The sequence below is a fragment of the Mus musculus genome, chromosome 8 (assembly GCF_000001635.26).
Source record: "Mus musculus strain C57BL/6J chromosome 8, GRCm38.p6 C57BL/6J".
In the NCBI taxonomy this organism is placed as follows: Eukaryota; Metazoa; Chordata; class Mammalia; order Rodentia; family Muridae; genus Mus; species Mus musculus.
In genome coordinates, this window is record NC_000074.6 from 45,107,133 (window position 1) to 45,128,720 (window position 21,588).

Genomic DNA, 21,588 nt, shown 5'->3' on the forward strand with positions numbered 1-21,588 from the left:
AAGTCAAGGCCAGTAAGTCACTCTGGCTCATTATTTTAGTTTCTTAGAGTAAATGTTGCTTAACACTATATTCTTTGCCCAGAAATGTTCGTGTTCACCATCTTTTCTTTTTGAACTTTTCGATATGACCGTGAATTGAGCCTCCTCAGGAAGGTGCTCTTCCTTACATCCTCTCCCTGAGATGCGTAGAGGCCCCCAGTGAACCTCCAGCTTCCTATTTTTGGGAACAACTCTGCTTGCAAACAACCCAGTGCTTTTGTCCCCAAGGGAAAGTGTCTTCAGTGGCCTATATGGAAGATCACGACCGTGGTTTACAGGTTCAGGGGCCATGCACACGTATCCAGATAAGCTTTTTTTTTTATACTAACAAGTGAAGTTATACTTCAGAGATGTCATTTCTATAATTATCTGTTTCCAGTATAATTTATTTTATTGGTAACCTTAATTAAAGATTACATGACTCATTTGTCAATGTACTTAAATTTATTTGTTCAGAAGGAAGTTTGCTAAAATATTCCTCCTATAAATCAGATGCCCCATAAATGTCTCTGACTCACGGGGCAGCATCTGGGCCATCCTCAAATTCATGTTCCTTCGACCTCAGCCTGCACCGCTCTGGGATGACACACACCAGGCACTACATTCTGCCTAAGCTCTAAGTTCTTTGTGCCTGAGCTTCTGCTTGTGTTTTGTTTTGTTTTGATTTGTTTTGCCTTGATTGTTGCTGAGACTATTTGCCTAGGCTATAGATTTTGTTAAGTAAGTTTAAATAGGCACATTGAAAGAAAGAAAGAAAGAAAGAAAGAAAGAAAGAGAGAGAGAGAGAGAGAGAGAGAGAGGGAGGGAGGGAGGGAGGGAGGGAGGGAGGGAGGGAGGGAGGGAGGGAGGGAGGGAGGGAGGAAGAAAGAAATTGGCAAAGAGACAACCTGAATGCCCCTGCTTCATACAAAAATCACATGCAACAGCCTGTTGGGGCCACAACTCCCTTAATGAATTCACAAAGATCCTATTTGGGATTAGGTGGGTTTATTGAAAGTTAAGCCTGTATTAGGCAAGATAAAATTCTATACATACTATCCTTTGTGAATTTTGACTTTGGTGTTAAGAGTAAAGTTCTGAAATCCTATATTATCAGCTGATTTTCTTATATGTGGCTTAAAATATTGGCGGAATCCTGGTTCTGTAATTTAATAACTTCGAGACTATGGGCTAATCCCTTTCCTTATGATTTTATTCTCTTCATTTCTATGGCTAGCAATCTCTTGTTCATAAGACTTCAATAACAGTAAAATGATCCCCCACAGGAAATCATTTAAAATCACTTGAGCCCATAGAAGTGGACGCTGGGGTAGGGGGGCATTGTTGTGATTTTTAAGGGCAAACCGAGACACATATTGTGCTCCAGACAACCGTGGGCTGCTGCGTGAGTCTCAACAAACAAACACCTCACTTAAGGCTTGCCGTCTGAGTCAATTGTTGCTGTTTTAAATGAAAAAGGAATAGCTTGTTGAAAGGTAAGCTTTGACTAAAAGAGTAAGATCCCTGGAGGGCTATGTGTGAGCATGGCATTTATTTCCTTCTTGCTGAGATGGTTCTTGGACTAGGAGGAAAGCAGATTGTCTTTCCCCTCCTGATGCCCAGCTTCCCCACTGGGTTCAGAAAGCCTCTGTATATTCCTCAAGGATGGTCTTTTAGCTTTCCAGTATGCAAGGGAGATTCTATAGAAAGGAGAAATCTGATGAGCTACTCTGAGAAGTTAAAACACCATAATTTGATGAAACAGGGATCGAAGTATGTGGGGGGAGAGGTGCGCGAGGTGGACCAGTTAGGTCAAGGAGAGAGTGGCAAAGAGGGCGGGCGGGCGGGCGGGCGGGCGGGCGGGCGGGCGGGCAGGGGGGAGGTGGGTGTGTGTTAAGGTTTGCGCTGCAGAGCACAGGCTGTGTCTTCTCCACCAGATTGTATCTCTAGAGATAGTTTCCTTCTACTGGAGCACAGGATTCCCTGTAAGGACAGATTTCCTTGGCAGATGTAAATCTTTTTCACAAAAGGGTAAGGTAACGTATAACTTGTTTTCAAATTTCTCCCGAGTCAGAGAAAAAAAAAAAAAAAGGAAAAAGAAAGAAAAAAGAAAAACCCAGCTACGCCCTGGCATTTTCTTTCCTCTGCGACCTGAGAAGAACTGGGCAAGCAGCCTCAGACCCGTGCTGTAGCCGAGAGGAGCTCCCAGCGACACATTTTCCTGCCACAATGGATTGCACCCTCGAACCATGCGTCAAAATAGGCCCTTCTTCCCTTTAAAGGTTTTCTCCTGTGCCTATGGTTTCTATAGAACAATAATAACAAAAATGCTAAAGGGGGCGGGGCATGCCATGCTGTGTAGTCTGGTCTCCTATCATAATTTAGGGATTGTGTCTTCTTAGCCCATTACATTCGACTTCCAAGATTGTTCTATCGTCATAGCTCCACTCCCTACGGCACAGTGGTAATAAGGAACTAAGGCTCTTTGCATGAGTGTGGTATGACATTGTTAGACTCCAGTCGCAACCCCTACCCCACACTTACTTCCTGCACTGTTCTTATAGAGTTTTTCTACAGGATGTTTTTCTTGCTTTCTTCCTCATCCTATATGACATACTTAACAATGCTTTGACTTTTATTTTTAAAGGCCTTTTTAAAAAAAGAGATCTTTCCTTTAGTCTAGTTTGTGCTGAAAATACAAAGCAAAATTTTTGAGACTGTACTCATAAGCACCACCCACGGCTAGCCCTGTACAAGTGGGTGGATTCCGGAGCCGCTGTTTTGGATGCTTGCGTGCTCTGCTCAGTGAGCTCTGCGCACCATGCTCAGTTCAGTCAGTCCAGGTAATGGTAATGCTCCTGCCGGGAGGCAGTAGTGAACAAGGTTTCTTTGTTGTCTGAGTCTTAAAGGAAAGTTGTTTACCCTTTTGGCAAAATAATGGCCACACTCGAGGTTTGTTTACTGTGTACTAAGGCTCCCAATTTCTAAAAGGAATCCTTCCCAGTTCTCTCATTTTACACCTCTGTTTCATTTGACAAGGAGTAGGATGGTTAACAAACAGCCATAGGCTTGTGTACCACGTTCTGTTAAGAATTAAAATTAGCTAGAAAGAGAAACGAAAGCAGTGAACCCATTCTTTTGTTTGTTTTGTTTTATTTTGCTGGTTGTTGTTGTTCAGGTGTGAGCAGTCGCTGCTTGAGTCTCTTCCTGCATCTCCCCGTGGAGGTTCTCCTCACCACTGATACTGCTTGTAGACCCGGGGGGGGGGGGGGGCAACTCAGCGAGTGCTGTTAAGATCTAGACTGACGCTATAAAGTCACACCACGTGACAGATCTCACGTGGGAAATTTATTGGAGAGAGGATATACAGAGATATACAGAGACCACCTCTGGGCGAGGGTGGAGGAAAGACGAAACCAAGTAGAGGTGGGACTTGGCTTTTAAAAGGGCGTGACACAGCTCATGATGGGGTGGGGGTGGGGCGAGAGGGGTGGGGATATGCATGAATTAGCGCATGCATGCTCAAGAGAAGGATAAGTGATGGGGAGTGTGTTGCATCTTGGCAGCTAGTGATGATGTCTGCTGTCTCTGGGCCCCTGGGGTCAGGTGGTTTTAATGCCTGGCTACTAACATTCTTCCCGTTTGTTTCTTATAAAAGAGGAGTAAGTAGAAAGAGGTGACGGCGAGGTGGGAATGAGGGCGGCAAGCTCTTTAGACTACTTCCTGTTATCTGGGGGTGTCATCTCTTCAGGCACCCTACTGATCCTCACCATCAGGGGACACTCAGAAATCATGAGCTTCAGGCTCTGTGGCTAGTGGTTCGTAGTCTGGTAACAGTAACATTAATTGTTTGATTGGAATTTTTAAAAAAATTTTCATTGGAGAACTGAACAGAAGAAATAGCTAAAGCAGGGTAAGATTAATAAAAGCAGAAAAATGAGACGGAAAAGAGTCAGGAAGGGCAGTATCCACTTCCATATGGGGTTTTCAAAGGCCCAGGTATTGGATGCACTGAGTTGTCCCTTACGTTGGATTTTGTTTTTTTTTTACTATACCTGATTGCTTGACATAGACGCACCATTCCTCTTGGAGGAAGAGGTAAAGGCCACCTTCTCAGCTGTAAGAAAGTCTACTCCCCATCAGTTTTAGAGTGTTACTGCAGCCAGAGAGTCAATCTGTCCCTGAAGAGTGAGCATGGTTTGGGCCACCTGCTGGAGATCCTGGATAAACTGGGAAGAAAATTGATGATACAAGATTAAGGAGATGGCCAGTCCTGTTGTCCCTGTGGCGACACCCACAGCTATTCCCGACACCCACAGCTATTCCTGTGACAGCAAGGAGGGGCAAGATTTGAACTGCCCTTTCATTACACACAGCAGCTAGCTATTGAGTCCATGGCTGGAATCGGTAGGGGCTCTTCTCTAGGAGAAGAGCTTCGACTTGGAGAAGAGAAATACTAGCATGCAAATTCCTGACCAACTAGCAGGTAGGCGATGGTAGACTTGAGTACCGCAAAGAACCGAGGTGTTATAGACTGCAGAACACTGGGGCTGAGATGAGGTATCTAGGGTTATGGTTTTGTTGCAGTCTAGGGGACTTAATGCCTCTACAGAATGCATTCCAGATGCTGTAAAAATAGTTTGTCATGCCAAAGAGGATGGCATAGAAAAGATAGGGAATCATGGCAACACCAGGGTCAGGGAAGATGGTGAAAGGTGATGTCAGGTTATTTGAGAGGGTCACAGGAGAAGCTGTAAGTAGCAGGTGTGAGCTAGTCCCCGGATGTACACACAGCCAGCAATCTCCAAAGTGGCCACGTCCGATGACATCAAGTAGCTGATAAGCCGAGGTCAAAGTCTGAAGCAGGAGACAAAATGACAAATCTGTATTGAGAGAAGATGTCAAAGAGGCAATGACCTTGGGTAAATGTTTATCTCTTCTATGTCCCTTATCTCCATGAATTTGGGTAACCAGGACGTATTCTCTCTGGATATCAATTGTGCTGCCTGGGAGTCTGGGGTTGAAGCAACAGTCCTGAGGACTGGGCTTTCTATGGGATATGCAAATGCCAAGCGATGTTGGGGGCTTTAGATAGGATTTGGGGGAAATAGGAGATGAATTCAGGGCCATTGTCTGACTGGAGGGAGGTGCGGATTCCAAATCAAGGGGTAATCTGCTGGAGGAGGAGATCAGAAACTGTCTGAGCCGATCAAGGGGTAATCTGCTGGAGGAGGAGATCAGAAACTGTCTGAGCCGCCCACGCCCCACCCCTTGTTTGGTGTTGGGAATTTCTCCACCCAGCCTGAGGAGGTATTGACCAAGACCAGAAAATACTGAACTCATTTGACTGTGGGTATATGGGTAAAGTTAAGTTGCCAGTCAGTCCCAGAGAGAGAGTGGACTGGGTGGGTAGAAAAAGGAATGCTATGATGTCTGGAGTTGGGGGTCTGACATTGACAGATATCACAAGAGACAGTATTAGCCCTTAAGAAACACAAATCCGCAGGGGTGGGCTGCTGGGTTGGGCTGAGAGAAGGCCTGGCTATTAATTAGGATGAAAGAGCTGGTGTAGATAGGATAGACTTGGTTGAGTGTCAGGAGGTGATGAGGGGATGTGAGAATGTCCTGTAATGGGTAAGACAGATCTGGGTCTCAAATGGCCTTAGCTCTAGCTGCCTCATTGGCTTGGTTATTTCCCTTAGAGATGATGGAAAGTCAGCCTGGCGAGACCAGCAGTGAACAATTCTAGTAGTTATGAGGAGATGGGAGGCCTTTAGCATGGCCATACTTTGGTCTGCATTGGTTATTGATCCTCCTTTTGTTGTAAGTAGCCTGTGATCTTTTCATGTGGCAGTGTGGGACAAGAGAATGTGAAAAGCATATTTGGAGTCTGTGTAGATATTTAGGGATTGTCCTTGTGCCAGTTTGAAGGCTTAGAGCTATTAGTTCAGCCTACTGATTAGTGGTGTGGGCAGAGAGAGCCTGTAACTCAACCGCTTACATATCTGACACTATGGCATAACTTTTCAGGCCCGCCCACAGACAAAGGAGCTGCCATCTGTGTACCAGGTATATATGGCCTGAGGCAATGTGCCATCCTGTGTGTTTGAGGTATTCAGCACACACAATGGGAATGTGTTGCATCTTGGCAGCGAGTGATGATGTTTGTCATTGTTGGGTCCCTAGGAGCAGGTAGTGGAGATACCTGGTTGCTAACAAATGGCATGGGCTAAATGAAATCCAACTTTGCACAGTTGCTTCTAATAGATTTCTCTGCTGATATAATAAGCCATTTAAACTGGATTAAAAGTATAAAAGCAAGATTATTGGAGGGCAGTTCTCTGGTTGGTTCACTATGTTGGTATCAGGACCTCCAAAACCTGTGATATCACATAGGTGGGACCCGTAGACTTGTTGCCAAGACAACACATCCCCAGAATCCACTTGGATCACCGCCCACTTTTACCTGTGTTATGTCATCACCTATTTATAAAGAAAGGACCCCCTGATCTCTCTGAAGACAGAGAGAATGCAGAGAGAGGAACAGAAAGAGTTGGGAGAGAGAGAGAGAGAGAGAGAGAGAGAGAGAGAGAGAGAGAGAACCCAACATGTCTATATTATATAAGAAAGAACCTCTGGGGAAGGGCAACCCAGGCCCTGAGCGTGGAAAGTTCAGGGTAGAGGACAGGGTATGCCTGTTACACGTGGGGATTGAGAGATTGGGGGAACCTGGAGAGCAGGTGTGCTTCGATATGTTAGGTCCAGTCACCCCGATAGCAGCAATCACATCCACACCTGACAGCAGCCATCACTTTCCTAGGCTGGCAGTTTCAAAAAATGTGCCCATGTGTCCCAGGAGAGTTGATCGTATTGTGAACCGGAAATCGTGTTATTTATTGGAAAAAAAACTGTTTGTACCTGTGGTGTAGTTCATCTCCATTACACACCTTTAATCCAAGAGCTTTCTGTTTATTGTAAACAGGATTAAGTAAATTTTTTAAAAAGTCAACTATACATAGGTCAAGAGGCAAAGCAAGCAACCAATTGACAGGGCATGAACACAGGAAAAGACCTTAGAGAGTAAGAGGAAGTCAGAAGGGTGGCTAGAGAGACACACAGGAAGTATAAGGGAGGGACATTCAGTTTGAAGGGTTTTTGAGACAGCGTGAAGAAGGGGTGTTTCCATTTGGGCAATCACTGTGGAGAAACGCCAGTCAGCTGGATTCTTCTCTGTCTTTCTGAGCGAGTAGGCTTTCACCCCAGCATCTGGCTCCCAAACCTTCATTGGTAATATTGAACAGTGGAGATCTTGTTAAAAAACAACATCCAAACTTTGTCTCTGTAACTCCTTCCATGAGTGTTTTGTTCCCAATTCTAAGAAGGGGCAAAGTGTCCACATTTTGGTCTTCATTCTTCTTGAGTTTCATGTGTTTAGCAAATTGTATCTTGTATCTTGGATATTCTAAGCTTCTGGGTTAATATCCACTTATCAGTGAGTGCATATTATGTGAGTTCTTTTGTGATTGGGTTACCTCACTCAGGATGTTGCCCTCTACGTCCATCCATTTGCCTAGGAACTTCATAAATTCATTCTTTTAAATAGCTGAGTAGTACTCCATTGTGTAAATGTACCACATTTTCTGTATCCATTCCTCTGTTGAGACGAAAGGATGGACCATCTAGAGACTGCCATACCTGGGGATCCATCCCATAATCAGCCTCCAAATGCTGACACCATTGCATACAGTAGCAAGATTTTGCTGAAAGGACCCAGATATAGCTGTCTCTTGTGAGGCTTTACCAGGGCCTAGCAAACACAGAAGTGGATGCTCACAGTCAGCTATTGGGTGGATCACAGGGCCCCCAATGGAGGAGCTAGAGAAAGTACCCAAGGAGCTAAAGGGGTCTGCAACCCTATAGGTGGAACAACAATATGAACTAACCAGTACCCCCCAGAGCTCGTGTCTCTAGCTGCATATGTATCAGAAGATGGCCTAATTGGCCATCATTGGAAAGAGAGGCCCATTGGTCTTGCAAACTTTATATGCCTCAGTACAGGGGAATGCCAGGGCCAAGAAGTGGGAGTGGGTGGGTAGGGGAGTGTGTGTGTGTGGGAGAGGGTATGGGGGACTATTGGAAATTTAAATGAAGAAAATACCTAATAAAAACAAAGAATTGAAAAAATGATTACATAAATACCACACCTGATATTGTTAAAGCAAGAAAGTGCTGTTACAATCTATGTCAATAATAGAAATGTAAGTAGAGTTTATGTCATTAATAAAATTTCTGTGATAAGATTTAAAAAAAGAATATTTCATTCTAAAACAAAAGAATATACCTTCTTCTCAAAAAAAAAAAAATCCATGTGTATGCGAAGTAAGCTAGCTTTCTGATGGTTTTATGTGGTGCTGTGTTCCGAGCAGCCACAGTGGGACTCGGAGTCGAAGTGGGGGCTTCTCGCTGTGGAACAAAGCAGTTTTCCCGTCACCTTCACCAGAGGCTTGCCTCCCTGTGAACTCCCTGTTCGAAAATGAGGCTGCAGAGCCACCTCTCTTTCCGCCAGTGCCCAACGCGCCTAGTTTATCCCCCTGATATTTGATGATATTTGGATGTTTTAAACTCAAATGTAAGTGATTTCTTGAGGTGCACCCTGGAGGCTCATGGAGGCTCAGAGCCTGCAGGGAAGCAAAGAAAACCACCCATAGAAGAAATGAGGATAAAACTGAAACAAGAGAAAAAGCATTCCAAATACAGCCAGGAGGTTTCTCTGAAGCCACCATGTCACAATTCTGAGTTAGGCTGCATGCCATCACTATCCATCGGCCACCGGCTTCTGAAAGCACCCAGATGACCAGTTACATCAGGCCAGAGCCTCAGCGCCCATCTGAAGCTAGCAGATTTTTTCTTAATAGGATAGCGATAGACTCCAGAGCCCAGAACATACTGGGTGAGGGCTCAGTCTTTAAAGTTCCCTCTAACCTCCGGTCTCTTCCGTTAGTGTCTCAAGCTCAGAACCCCAAATTAGATTTCATACCTCCTGTCTCCCTTCCACCGCGAATTCCAGCTCTCCCCACCTTCCTCTGCTGCAGTTGCTGATATTACTTGCATGAACCACCAACTCCAGTCGGCAGTCTGGGTTTGAACTGATCAGTAGAAGTAGAGGCAGGGGCAATGGAGGGTTGGCTCAGCCCCTAGCATCTGGGAAAAGTGATTTTTGCGATCTGGATTGAGAAAATCCCCTTTCCCTGCTGTTTTTCTCTTCTTTCCCCCCTTCTCTGTCTTTCTCCTGTGTTCCCCTCACACATTCGTTTTCATTTATTGTCTCTTATCATTGTTCTTTTGACTGTTATTATTTGACAGGGTCTTCCTGTAGTCCAGGCTGGCCTTGAACTCTATGTAGCCCAGGCTGGCCTTGAACTCCCATTCCTCCAGCCCTTACCTGGAGTGCTAGGATTTCAGTCAAGATAAAAATTCTTTTTCAGCTCCTCCTCCCTCTGTCATTCAAACACTAACTGCCTCTGGGCATTGATAAGTCAGCAGGATTGTTATCCAATGCCTGCCTTTCCTAAAGGCATCTTGGAGAAATAAAATAATCATAAAAGTAATGATTGCAATCTCTCCTTATAGCAGGGTGTGTTCTGTGGAAGCTAGAAGAAATGGGTATAAAAGCACATCCTTATCTGGTTCCCATGGTACCAAGGAAAATTGTTCCATAAGCATTCTTACTGAACACCCTGGACCAACTCTGATGTCAGGGAGTCAGTCAGAACAAAAGAACTGTTTCTTCACAAGAATTCTCATGGTTGGAGTTACCAGGTAGAGAACAAATAAACCTGCTAGCTTCCCCAGCTCTTAGTTGACTTAAAAATAGCTAATTTTTTTTTGGGGGGGGGAGTGTCATGCAAGTTAAGACTCATCAATTTTCCCTAACCTTGTGCAGATGCCACCTCTAATGTACCTCGGGCTTATGGTAACAGTCACCTATGTTATGTGGCTGGCCACTTTTGCTGATAATGGTGACTTTTCACTTGGCTCGTAGATGTCTGATGACTGGTTCAGCAAGGCAGAAGCAGCAGTCACTGATAAATTATTTAACACAAGACAAAGACTCCTGTCATGGCTAGTGTGTGTGTGTGTGTGTGTGTGTGTGTGTGTTATTTCTCCATTTATATAAAAATACTTTGTTTTGTGTTGAAAATATTTTAACCCCTGACACTAAGGATTTTTTTTTTCTGGAGTAGAAAGAACTACCCAAGACTCTCTAATTATGAAGTTCATGTGGGGCTGTTGGTAACTATGAGGTGTCCAGCCTCCACCCCAGGCTCTTCAGTCAGAATCTGGAATGAGAAGAGAAGGTGGGAAACATGGAGAATTGTCAAGTGGCTGGATATTGAATATTTCATCTGCTCTTCTGAACCATCCACAGAAGACAAGTAATTCTTCTAGCTATTATGCTAAGTGCCTGCTGTAGACAACTAGATATGAAAAGTCAGTCAAATTTGAGTATTTTTAAAAATGCTAGTAGAAATGTTCACAACTCTGCTTCCCAGCCATCAGGGCTATGTTCCTGGATGCCATTAAAAGAACCAACAGCAGTTCTTCCCTATTTAACATGCACATTCCCGCCTGTCAGCTGCAAACTAGGTTGGCAGTGGAAATATCTGCCAGCCCTTCCTCTCAACAGACAGTTGCAAGTCAGCAAGATTGTTATTCAACAGCATTTCTGAAGTCACTGCAAAGCTCGTCTCTATGAAATGGTTAGATGGCTTCGGTGGAGTGGGGTGATTTCACATGGCTGAGTTTTCAGTGATCAGTAGTTTAACCTTCCTGAACCAAAACTAAAACAGACACTCAATTTTGTCTGTTTCGTCTCAATGAGATTGCAGCTAAGCTGTTTGAATCAAGTGCTCATCTTTGTGAGTCCAGCTACAGCCTGATAAGGATTTCAGAGTGGCGGGGCTCTAGTTACAGCATTGGAACATGACACTTTGAATATTTAAAACTGATGATTTGTAAGGCAGCAGGTGCAATATTTTATGAATTTCTTCATCCCTATATACACACATATAAGAAGGAAATCATAAAATCTATAAATTATATATGAATTCACACATGCATTCAAAATTTGAGTCCTGTAGGAGGAAACTGTAGCATCTTTTCCTCACTCATTGCAAGATTCACGGCTGACACCGCCATAGCAAGTGACAGATTAATCAGAGAAAAGCATAGTGAATTTCTTTTATCCAAGTTGTAAAGGTGCCTTTTGACATTCTGACTCAAAACGTCCAGGGAAAACTATTATCTTTTTATGCTAGGTCTGATGGAAGAAGTGAGTAGTAGTAGAGGAATGTGATTGGACAGACTAGAGTGTGACTTCATAGTGATAGACTGGGGGATACTCAGGAAGGAAGGCCTGTTTGCTGATATTTATTTATTTATTTATTTATTTATTTATTTGCCCCACATGATCACCATTCTTCTCAGCTTTAGGAAACTTCATCTGACACAGGAAGACAGTCAGTAAGGGAAGTAGTGCAGAAAGTGCCCCTCCAGGTTCCATGGCCTGCTTCGGGGAATGGGATTTCGAGTCTTTGGCTTGTTTCAGGAGAGACAGGGTATAGGCGGTCAGAGTTTGCTTCTATAGCTCTTCTTCCCTCTCAGTTCAAAATACCCAGCATGCCTCAGGAGCCGGACTTTGGGGTATGTGCACATTCGTAGTTTTGACATTAATAATGGCAATTTTGCTTGAGTGGATTATGGTCATGATATCCTTCTGCTGTTATCTGAGTTTTAAGAAAGTCACTGGGAATCACTTTAAATTAGTAACAGATAACTAAGATATATTTTAAAATGCATGCACTCAACAGGGTTCATACTCTCTATGAAAATACTAAACATCGGCTTACTGCTAATTTTAAATTTTATATATATTTATTTATTACTTTCCTTTTATATATATTTAAGTGAAACATGCAATGGAGTGATATAAAGAGATTATTGATCTTTAAATTTTTTTGTCTTTTGTATTTGTTATTATTTATACTTGCCTGATGCTGTAAATTTGATAAGTTAATGTCCTTTGTCAGGGGATTACATCATCAGGGATTTTGTCCTAGCGAGTTCCTAAGCTGATAGTCCTCTATTCTGCTTGTAAATAACAGAACTTGGCTTTCTGAAATGTTTGCTTCCACCCCTCAGTGGGCTAGGAAGGAGACACTGTGCATACTAAAATACTGTGTTTATCAACCAGCTGTAGTGTGGAGAAGATAGAAAAACAAACGCCAACACACACCAACCCCGCCCAAGATGATTACATCTGAGGGCTGCATCAGATTCAGGTCTAGTTTCTTTTCTGTTTCACAGCACACAGTTCGCAGGCAGCCCCTCTTCTGAGATGTTAAGCTTTCTCAGCCTTCCATTCCTTTCTCTCTCTCTCTCTCTCTCTCTCTCTCTCTCTCTCTCTCTCTCTCTCTCTCTCTCTCTCCCATCTTGGTTTGTGGGCAATTGTTGCTTGCATTTGGCCCAAAGTATAAGATGTAAAACCACCTTCACATCTAGTTCTTACAGGACTGCATTTGAGCCATTTGGCTTTCAACAAAGTTCTCTAGATTCTCCTTCTTATTAACCTGAGTTCTGTACCTGCTCTTGGCCAGTGTCTGAGACGCAAATTACCCCTGTGACTTCTATCCTTTATGAATTATAATTAATCAGTACAGCCGTGCCACCTACCACATTTTACCCCAACACTATGAAAGTTAACATTGCTTAATAATGTTTACTTTAGTTCAGAAATGTCCCTTTTCTAAAAATGGCCTGCCATTTTTGAGACAGTTAAAGAACCTTTTGCTTGGGTGAGCTAGGGGACACATAGAGCAGGGTACCCTTGACCAAGATCCCCAAGAAGAGTAGCCCAGGACTCATGGACTAGGGTGCATTTAGATTCAACAAGTCCCACAGGCAGTGCTGACTCCCTGTGAATCCCTGTGTACCAAGCTAGGATCAGTGCTGATACAACCGGCCACTGGGTGTGGTCTCTCCCTCTGCATGACCCCTTCCCTGTAGCCATACCACAGATTCCTCAGGGTAGCCAGCCATTGTAGCAGGCTCATGGGGCATTGAGCTATGGAGGCAGCTTCTACTGCCTGGCAGGACACTGCTGGTGACAGAGAATGATGGTTGAGGGTAAGTGACATCTTGATGTCACAGCTCATCTCCATGCAGGAAATGTGACCCATACCCACAAACAGGTTACTCTTTCTGAGCTTAGCATTACAGCCGCACGTTTGAGGGCATGTACACTGGGTAGCTGTCACAGTCTGAGACAATGGTGTGGTGTATACAATCAGAAGATTAACCATCTCTACTGTTGTCATATGCTGGTGCGTCTACTTGTAGTGCTCCAACCTCCCAGGATGTCCAGAGCTTTTACTAAGTGTGTGCGCTTGTTCTTGTGAATCGGTTGTTTGTTAGGGGGACCCACACTAGCATCTTATAAAGGTAGAGTTCACCTCACTTTAGAGAAGTCAATGAAAACAATATCTGCCTCCAACTTCAGCAGCTCCTGTGGGAAGAAGCTGAGTTTCAGACGAAGGTTGGCCCTGGGATATCAACTGCCACAGCTTTTACTATACCTTTGTAATGGACCTAGATTAGACTTTATTTGCTTTGTTCCATTAACTTACATATTTGTAACTAAAATTGTTTATTTATTCATTTTGGATTCCTGAGACAGGGTCTCACTCTGTAGCACAGACTTGCCTGGAACTCAGTGTAGCTCAGGCTGGCCTCAAACTCATGCCTCTGTCTTTTAGTTCTGGGATTGCAGATTCCTGCCACATACCTGGCTTAAGATCATTATTTAGAAGGCACTGAGACTCTGAGGTAACAGATTATAGTCACTCAGCCAGAATTTATAGATACAGCTCAGAGACGTAAAAAGGAGCAAAAGAATTAAATTGTTTTGGTTTATATTTTCACTTAAAATTTACAGATGGTATATATACTGCAGAGATAGTTAAGGAAGCAGAATCTCCCTTTTCTTGTGGCAACCAGAAAAAACAAAAACAAAAAACCAAAAACAAACAAACAAAAAAAATGTTTGGCCACTAGGTGCTTCTTGAGTTATTCTAGACCGAACAGTTTGCTGGGAACGGATGCAATCTATAGACAGGGCCCGTCTTATTTTGCAGAGCTGCAGTGGAACGAGGCATCATCAAGTTTGAGGTGTTTATGATGCATCTCTCAGGAGGATGTACTCTGCAACATCAGAGGCTCACCCGTTATCTCCAGCTCTGCTTTCTCCTGGTTGTTAATTTAATTTAATTTTTTTTTTCGGGTTAGTCCTTAGTTGGAGGAGAGTTGGAAGCCGGAGTCCATGTGAGCGCTTCATTTGCTAGTAGGATACTCTGATAGTCATGTTCTAGTGTGAAGATGAACTGATTAGATTAAAAATAATCTCATTTCATGTCGGTTTGCGTTCATGATGAGTGCTGGTTTTAGGTCCCTACGTGGATATAGAGCTGCTGAGGCGGCCACGTGGAGCACTGTGTAAGTCCTTCACTGTGACCATTTTCAGAGTTGCGAATGCTCTCCAGACTTGAAATCGGAGCATAGAAAATGTACAGAGATGAGCTGGCTTTAAAGAGTTGTGAAACTGCTTTCAGTTTATTAAAGGTAAATATAGACAATGTGGCACCTTAGTGTTTATCTGATGGAGACTTTTACTCAAAAGATTGTCCGTAGACAAAGCAATACTACTACTACTACTACTACTACTACTACTACTACTACTACTACTACTACTACTAAAGAATTCCAGAGCATTGGAAAAAAATGATTTTTTTTTCTTTACTTGTAGTCCTAGAGAGTGAACCTCCTGTCTCACACAGGCTTGGCCCCAGCTTCTTCAGATGTAGTTTGCTATCCCATGTAGGGTCACATATGAGACTATATAGGGGTGGGAAGTCACTAAAAAATTGGCAACAATGAAAGTTTTCTCAATGTGCAGTGGCTAAAAATTGATTTTAAACCAAATGAGTAATGAATTGGAGGTTTTCCTCGACACATTTCTGCAGCTTAGTTCTGCACAGGAGACATTTGTAATTTGTACTATTCATGCCGCCACAACACAACTCCGATAAACACAGCTTTGGTGAGACGCAAGACTATGTGATGCTAGGAGCTCACGTGTTCTCATGTGCTGTCCTCTTCCAGAAACATAATGGTTTCATTACTGAAAGAAACCATCCCTTCACTCCTCCGCACGAATCAATCTGATGTGTCCTTTTGGAATGCTGGCTTTTCTGAAACTGCTGATGGAGTTGCTGATTTAAGTTTCCTGACAAGTTATTGAATAAAGTTCGGTCTGCAATTAGGAGGAACTTCCAACAGTCTCTCCAAACAGCCCTCAACATTCGTCTACCTTTTAGAACTAAAAGCTCAGGTGGGGGGTCTACTAGAAAATCATCCATGAACTCTGAAAAGCCACTGCCTCTAGTATTGAATAGTCAGCCAAGGTTTAATTATTTCTGTAAAAATAAACAAGCACACCCATCTCCTTAGTATTCAAATTTACAGTCCCTTTAAGTAAATGACAAATTGCACGCACACTAAAGAATCACTTTAAAATAAATTTCTTTATGATTTATTGTTAGTGAATGTTTGGTTTTATACCCATTTTATACATAACTAGAGTCATAGACATACTCTCAGGTGGAAGGAAGGGGGTCTTGAGTGGAGGATGTTTAAGTAGCTCTGTGCAGGGCAAGCTATATCGCTGGGCTTCTTTTTATTTTTGTTTCGAGATGGAGTTTTATTGATTTACTCAGACTGAGTCTATTCTATATTCCAGGCAGGATTTGAATTTGTGGTCCGAACTGTTTAGTTTCTCCAGCAGCTGGGATTACAGGCTTTTTGCAGCAGCTCAGCTGGGACTCCTTTTGAACTGTTGTTTATGAAACAAGGACTCTGAGACTGCATTTGGCGCAGAAAACCAAACCCAAGACAATCAAATCCAAAACAACACACCGACTCTTGACCTGCCGATACTCAATGGTCAAGTAGAAGCAAGACCAAGCTTGTCTTCTTTGCATTTATTTTGTGTGTGTCCAGTTTGGGGGTCCAGTTCAGACTCCACTCTGCACACAGGCAAGTTAATCACTTAAAGGTTATCTGTCTAAGGAGCAGTGGCATCAGACGAGCCCTAAGTTCACCTACCTGTCCTCCTCCCTCAGGGCTGAAGGCACCAAATAAGAGAAAGATTATTTTGCCTTTTAAAAAGCCTGTTCCCAGTACTAAGTGGCCTTGGATGTCTCCAGTCATTTCCCTAAACTTCATCACCTTGGATTCCCAGATAAGAAGCCTGGCTGGCAAACCATTTCATTATGACACTGGTCCTCAAGTGAGAACAAACTGCCTCATGAGAGGAAGCAACCGGACCTTAGTGAGGAGAGATGATGTCACCACAGAAAGAAATTGCCTTCTCAAAGGATCTTGGAGACAGTGATATCTTCTGAGCCATTTCAGAACCAGAATAGATAATAATCAGACTGCCCACATTTGATCTACTCTGTGTAAGCATGTTTTCGTGCGCCTGTCAGCATTTTTCTGTGTAGTTTGAGCACCCATGTCTCTATCCCAGAAAGGGAGGCTCAGAGGTTCCACATCTCCCCAGGTAGCTAGCTATGTCAGTTAAATTTATTTTCCTGCCTCCCCCCCCCCCCCCGTTAGACACCTTAGGCAAGCAACAAACTAGTTGGGATTTCCTTGAAGTGGAGCCTTGGCCTCCAGTGAAATATACATTTTTTTTTCTATTCTTTTCTGTTCTTCTCAGCACTGGACAGCATTTAGTTGTATCACTGGAACCAACAAACACGCTGCCTCAGTTGACTTCTCCATGAAATAACTTGGAAAAGTTACTCGGGACGCTCCGGCTACTCTTCTCTCCACTCTATAGGCATGGAAATCTTGGCACGATGAGAATTTTCAGTAACTTTTTCTGAAGAAATAACGTCTCAGTGCTGTTTTGCTTGGCTCAGCTCAGTGAGTAATAGATTCTATCGTGTGAGTTTTTCTGATCGCATGCAGAAAAGTTGAAATTCCTAAGCCAGTGTTATTTCAACCTCAAGCTCAATAATAAAACAGTTAAGAAACACTGCTTAAGCTAGAGACTGATTTTTTACCCAGTGACTAAAGTTATACGTTCGATATATATATATGTGTGTGTGTGTGTGTGTGTGTGTGTGTGTGTGTGTGTATATGCCTACCTGACCATTAGAAGCTTCCTGTTAGCATTTGAAATTCTTTAATATAACTGTCATTCATTCAGCAATTAGAGAAGGGATTTACCATGAGAGGTTCTCAAGACGTAACAAATATATAAATTTGTGATCGTTAATGATCAGTCTCTGATATGGAACCAAGGAAAGATTCTTATAGTCATGAGTTGTCTCCCACAGGAGCGTAAGCCCTTGACAGGAGAGACCCTAAGTGGTGGCAGAATCCGCCATTGCAACATAGGCCTCTTCCACAAATGCAATTATCTTTTAATTATTAGTCATTTGCGGGTGAATACGTCTTAATCTCCATGTGTAGATATCCATGTCTAGTGACATAGAGAGATATTTGGGTTTCAGCTCCAAGTGGTAAAGGGATCCTTAAATCTAAAGGTGCGAGGACCAGTGAATTCAGAGGAAGATTTTCGCCTCCTTCCAACTTCCAAACTCCAAAAGAAATTCAGCCTTTTATTTAAAAAAAATGACAGTTTCTATGTACAAAGCTGTCTTCTTACTCTGAAGATAGCTACCCTGTCACACAGAGTAAACTCTTATTACTAGCCTAGTTCCCATCTGCCAGGATAATCTTTGTTTACCAAGCATCCCCTCCTAACCTGTCTCCTCCAACTTCCTTCCCAGCCAGGAATCCCTACCCACTCTTCCTTTCATTAGCATAAGGCTGTATAGAATCTCTCTCACTGGCCAGCTGCCCTGAGCCTGTCTCTTTGTAACAGTAAGTGCCTAACCAAAACCTGTTGTTTTGTTGACTGTATTATCTGTAGTTTCCGAGGTCCTAGTAGTGGAGTGTGGGTGGTAAGGGACAGTTTATCTTACAAATTTTAATTCTTTTATAGGTAATGCAAGAGGACACTGTACAAAGTAAACAGAATGAAGGTTACCCTGCTGCTGAAAATAACTGTGTCCTGACCATCTAATATGTTTGATGACAGACTAAAGAATTGAAATTTGCCTTTTGGGTAGAACACCTTTCTATTTCATGTTGAAGATGATTTTATTACAATATTAATTGGAGCTGGACATTGGGTTATATACCTGAAGGCAGAGGTCATAGCATGCAAGCTTGAATCCAGGTATGAACAAACAATACAAAAAATGAAGTTGAGGTTGAGAAGGATGCTTTATGGTACCCAGTGTCAGGCACTAGCACATCTACATTCTAACCATCAGAGGATCTCGTCTGACATCCTCGAAGAGAAGAACCAACCGAGGCTGAGCCAGCTGCCAGGAGACCGCTCTCATTGCTTCCACTCTCTTAGTTCTGATACCGCTTGGCTCTATTATTTCTCTCCAGGGCACAGCCCTGTTTTTTGTGAGGTTTTCTGTGAGATTCTCATTACGATAGCTGGCTCTGAACGTTCTCCCTTCCCACTGCACAATGAAGGAGCTAGTTCTGGTGTTCTACACAGCTTTAAAACCTGAGTATGATTGGAGCCAGGCGCAGAAGCCATCTGTCACTCATATAAATCTCCCAGTGGCTCAACTCCAGTTGGAGCCTAGTGATGGTGAACTTTGCTGAGCTGATGAAGTCGCATTTCTAAGTGTTTGCTAATTCATTTTCTGAACTGTATGCAAAATGTCCTCTTACAATAGCACTATCAGTTTCTGGCTGTTACCCAAAAGATTGTCAAAAGATTGTCTTTCCTTAAAATATGAATCACTTCATTCAATTCTGAGTTTAGAGGTAATGTTTTTCTCATTTACTTGGAAGGACTTCTGGCAGTGGCCCCTAAATTACGGCATTTTGTCATAAGGACTGTTTTGGGCAACGGCAGCTAAAAAAGAAACAAGAAAAAAAACTTCTGACAGCGCCTTCTTACTAGAAACATGAGTCTTTCTTTTTCTTTCTGTGTTTTGAGACAGGATTTTACTGTAGAGTGCAGGCTATCTTTGAACTTTTAATCCACCTGCGTTAATAATCACCAACAACTGGTAGAGTTAAAGGCCAGGATAAGTCTTTCTCATTAGAGTTAACTCTATACCTTATCAGTCCAGATAATTTACATAACAGGAATCTTTATACCCATTGTACTGGCTAGTTTAGTGTCAACTTGACACAGCTGGAGTTATCACAGAGAAAGGAGCTTCAGTTGAGGAAATGCCTCCATGAGATCCAACTGTAGTAAGGCATTTTCTCAATTAGTGATCAAGGGGGAAAGGCCCCTTGTGGGTGGGACCATCTCAGGGCTGGTAGTCTTGGTTCTATAAGAGAGCAGGCTGAGCAAGCCAGGTGAGGCAAGCCAGTAAAGAACATCCCTCCATGGCCTCTGCATCAGCTCCTGCTTCCTGACCTGCTTGAGTTCCAGTCCTGACTTCCTTGGTGATGAACAGCAGTATGGAAGTGTAAGCTGAATAAACCCTTTCCTCCCCAACTTGCTTCTTGGTCATGATGTTTGTGCAGGAATAGAAACCCTGACTAAGACACCCATCTTCATTAACTAGGCCTTTTCTTCTAATAATATTCCATATATATATGCATATGTATATATATATATACATACACACATATATATATACATACACATATATCTGTATATATATATACAGATATATATATATATATTCCCATAACATACTTAAGGGGGATTTTCTCTGTTCATTCCTAAGTCTCCAGCTTGGGCCCTAGAAATGTAATGGACAAAAGGCACATTAACAAAAGGAACAGCCAGTGACTTGGGAGATGATACAGTGGGTAAAGCTCTTGCCCCACAAAGCAGGAGAGCCTGAGTTCCTATCCCCAGGGCCCAGGGTCCAGGGCCCAGGCTAGAAAGTGTGGTGGTCACCATCTGGAAGCCCCATGCTGGGAGTGCAGAAGTATGCAGGTTCCCAGGCTCAGTTGCACGCAGATTCCCAGGTTTTGTTTAGCCAACCAGGCTAACCAGTCTGTGAGTGCTAGGTTTAAAGAAGAATTCTAGTCTTAAAAAATATGGAAGTAATAGAGAAAGACAATTACTATCAGCTTCTGGCTTCCCACAAACACATATACACACATGGGGTGGGGGTTGGGGAAGGAGGGAGGGGTAGATGGAGGAAGAAGGAGATAGTTAGATAGATAGATAGATAGATAGACAGACAGACAGACAGACAGACAGATAGATAGATAGATAGATAGGTGGGGGTGAATGTACACTCTTTTTTTTCCCAATTTTTTATTAGGTATTTTCTTCATTTACATTTCAAGTGCTATCCAGAAAGTCCCCCATATCCTCCCCCCACCCGCTCCCCTACCCACCCACTTCCACTTCTTGGCCCTGGCATTCCCCTGTATTGGGGCATATAAAGTTTGCAAGACCAAGGGGGCTCTCTTCCCAATGATGGCCGACTAGGCCATCTTCTGCTACATATGCAGTGCACACTACAGATGTGTACCCATATCTGAACCACTGTCTTAAGATCACTATTGCTGTAATGAAACACCATGACCAAAGCAACTTGGGGAGGAAAGGGTTGTTTGGCTTACTGTTTCTGAGTCCCTGTTTATTTAGGGAAGCCAACGTAGGAACTCAGACTGGAGGCAGGAGCTGATGTTAGACCATGGACTAAGTCAGCCTGCTTTCTTATAGCACCCAGGACCACCAGCCTCGAGGGACCTACCACCCACAGTGAACTCAGCACTCATGTCAGTCACTAACTAAGGAAATGTTCTACAGGCTTGCCGATGGCCCAGCCTCGTGGAGGCAAACTGGGGAATCCTTCCTGTTGGATGAGCACAGCCAGTGTCAGTTTGACATGAAACTAGCCAGCACAACCACACGCAAAACAAAAGAAAAAAGAGGAAAATGGTTTACCTATTTATTACACGTATGGGTGTCACAAAGAAATGGGAGTTGTTAGGGAGGTAGGGGACTAGAAGATTGAAGATTGTGTTCCACCTTAGGATGAAAGAACAAGCAAACCACTGGTTCTGAATGGAAGGGGAAAAGGGAAGGTTGGAGGTGAACGGACCTCCTGGGTATCCACTGTCTCTGTGACCTTCAGGTCACAATAACCCGTATGCCAAGGAGATGTGTTTAGATATAGCATTTTGCTGGCACCTATCACCACCAAGGAACTGGTTGCTATTATGATTATTCTTGATAAGTATTTAATGATTGAGAATATTTTGAAACAATTTTTAAAATATGAGAGCCAAAATGCACTGACTGGGGAAGAGCTTTCCCAGGGGTTTGCAGTGCTAATTCATTATTCTAAAAGTTCCCCCTTACAGTTTCAACTACCTGAGGTCAGCTGTGGTTTGAAACCGTTCATATTTATCTTGGGTCATTCAGGAAAGAGA

The 21,588-nt window shown here is 43.1% G+C and overlaps 1 long non-coding RNA gene across 4 annotated transcripts in view; it reads left to right on the forward strand.

The window, feature by feature from the left end:
* The first annotated feature begins 3,353 nt into the window (after positions 1-3,353).
* Positions 3,354-21,588, forward strand: part of Gm30504 — a 233,251-nt gene continuing 215,016 nt past the window's right edge. For 2 of the 4 annotated variants that reach the window (XR_870400.2, XR_378924.2), the window contains exons 1-3: positions 3,354-3,444; positions 16,853-17,061; positions 18,149-18,385. This is a non-coding gene — a long non-coding RNA (predicted gene, 30504). Of the gene's footprint in view, positions 3,445-15,239; positions 15,464-15,871; positions 17,062-18,148; positions 18,386-21,588 lie in introns of those variants that run through there. The other 2 variants (XR_003947541.1, XR_870401.2) reach the window with 2 other exon arrangements.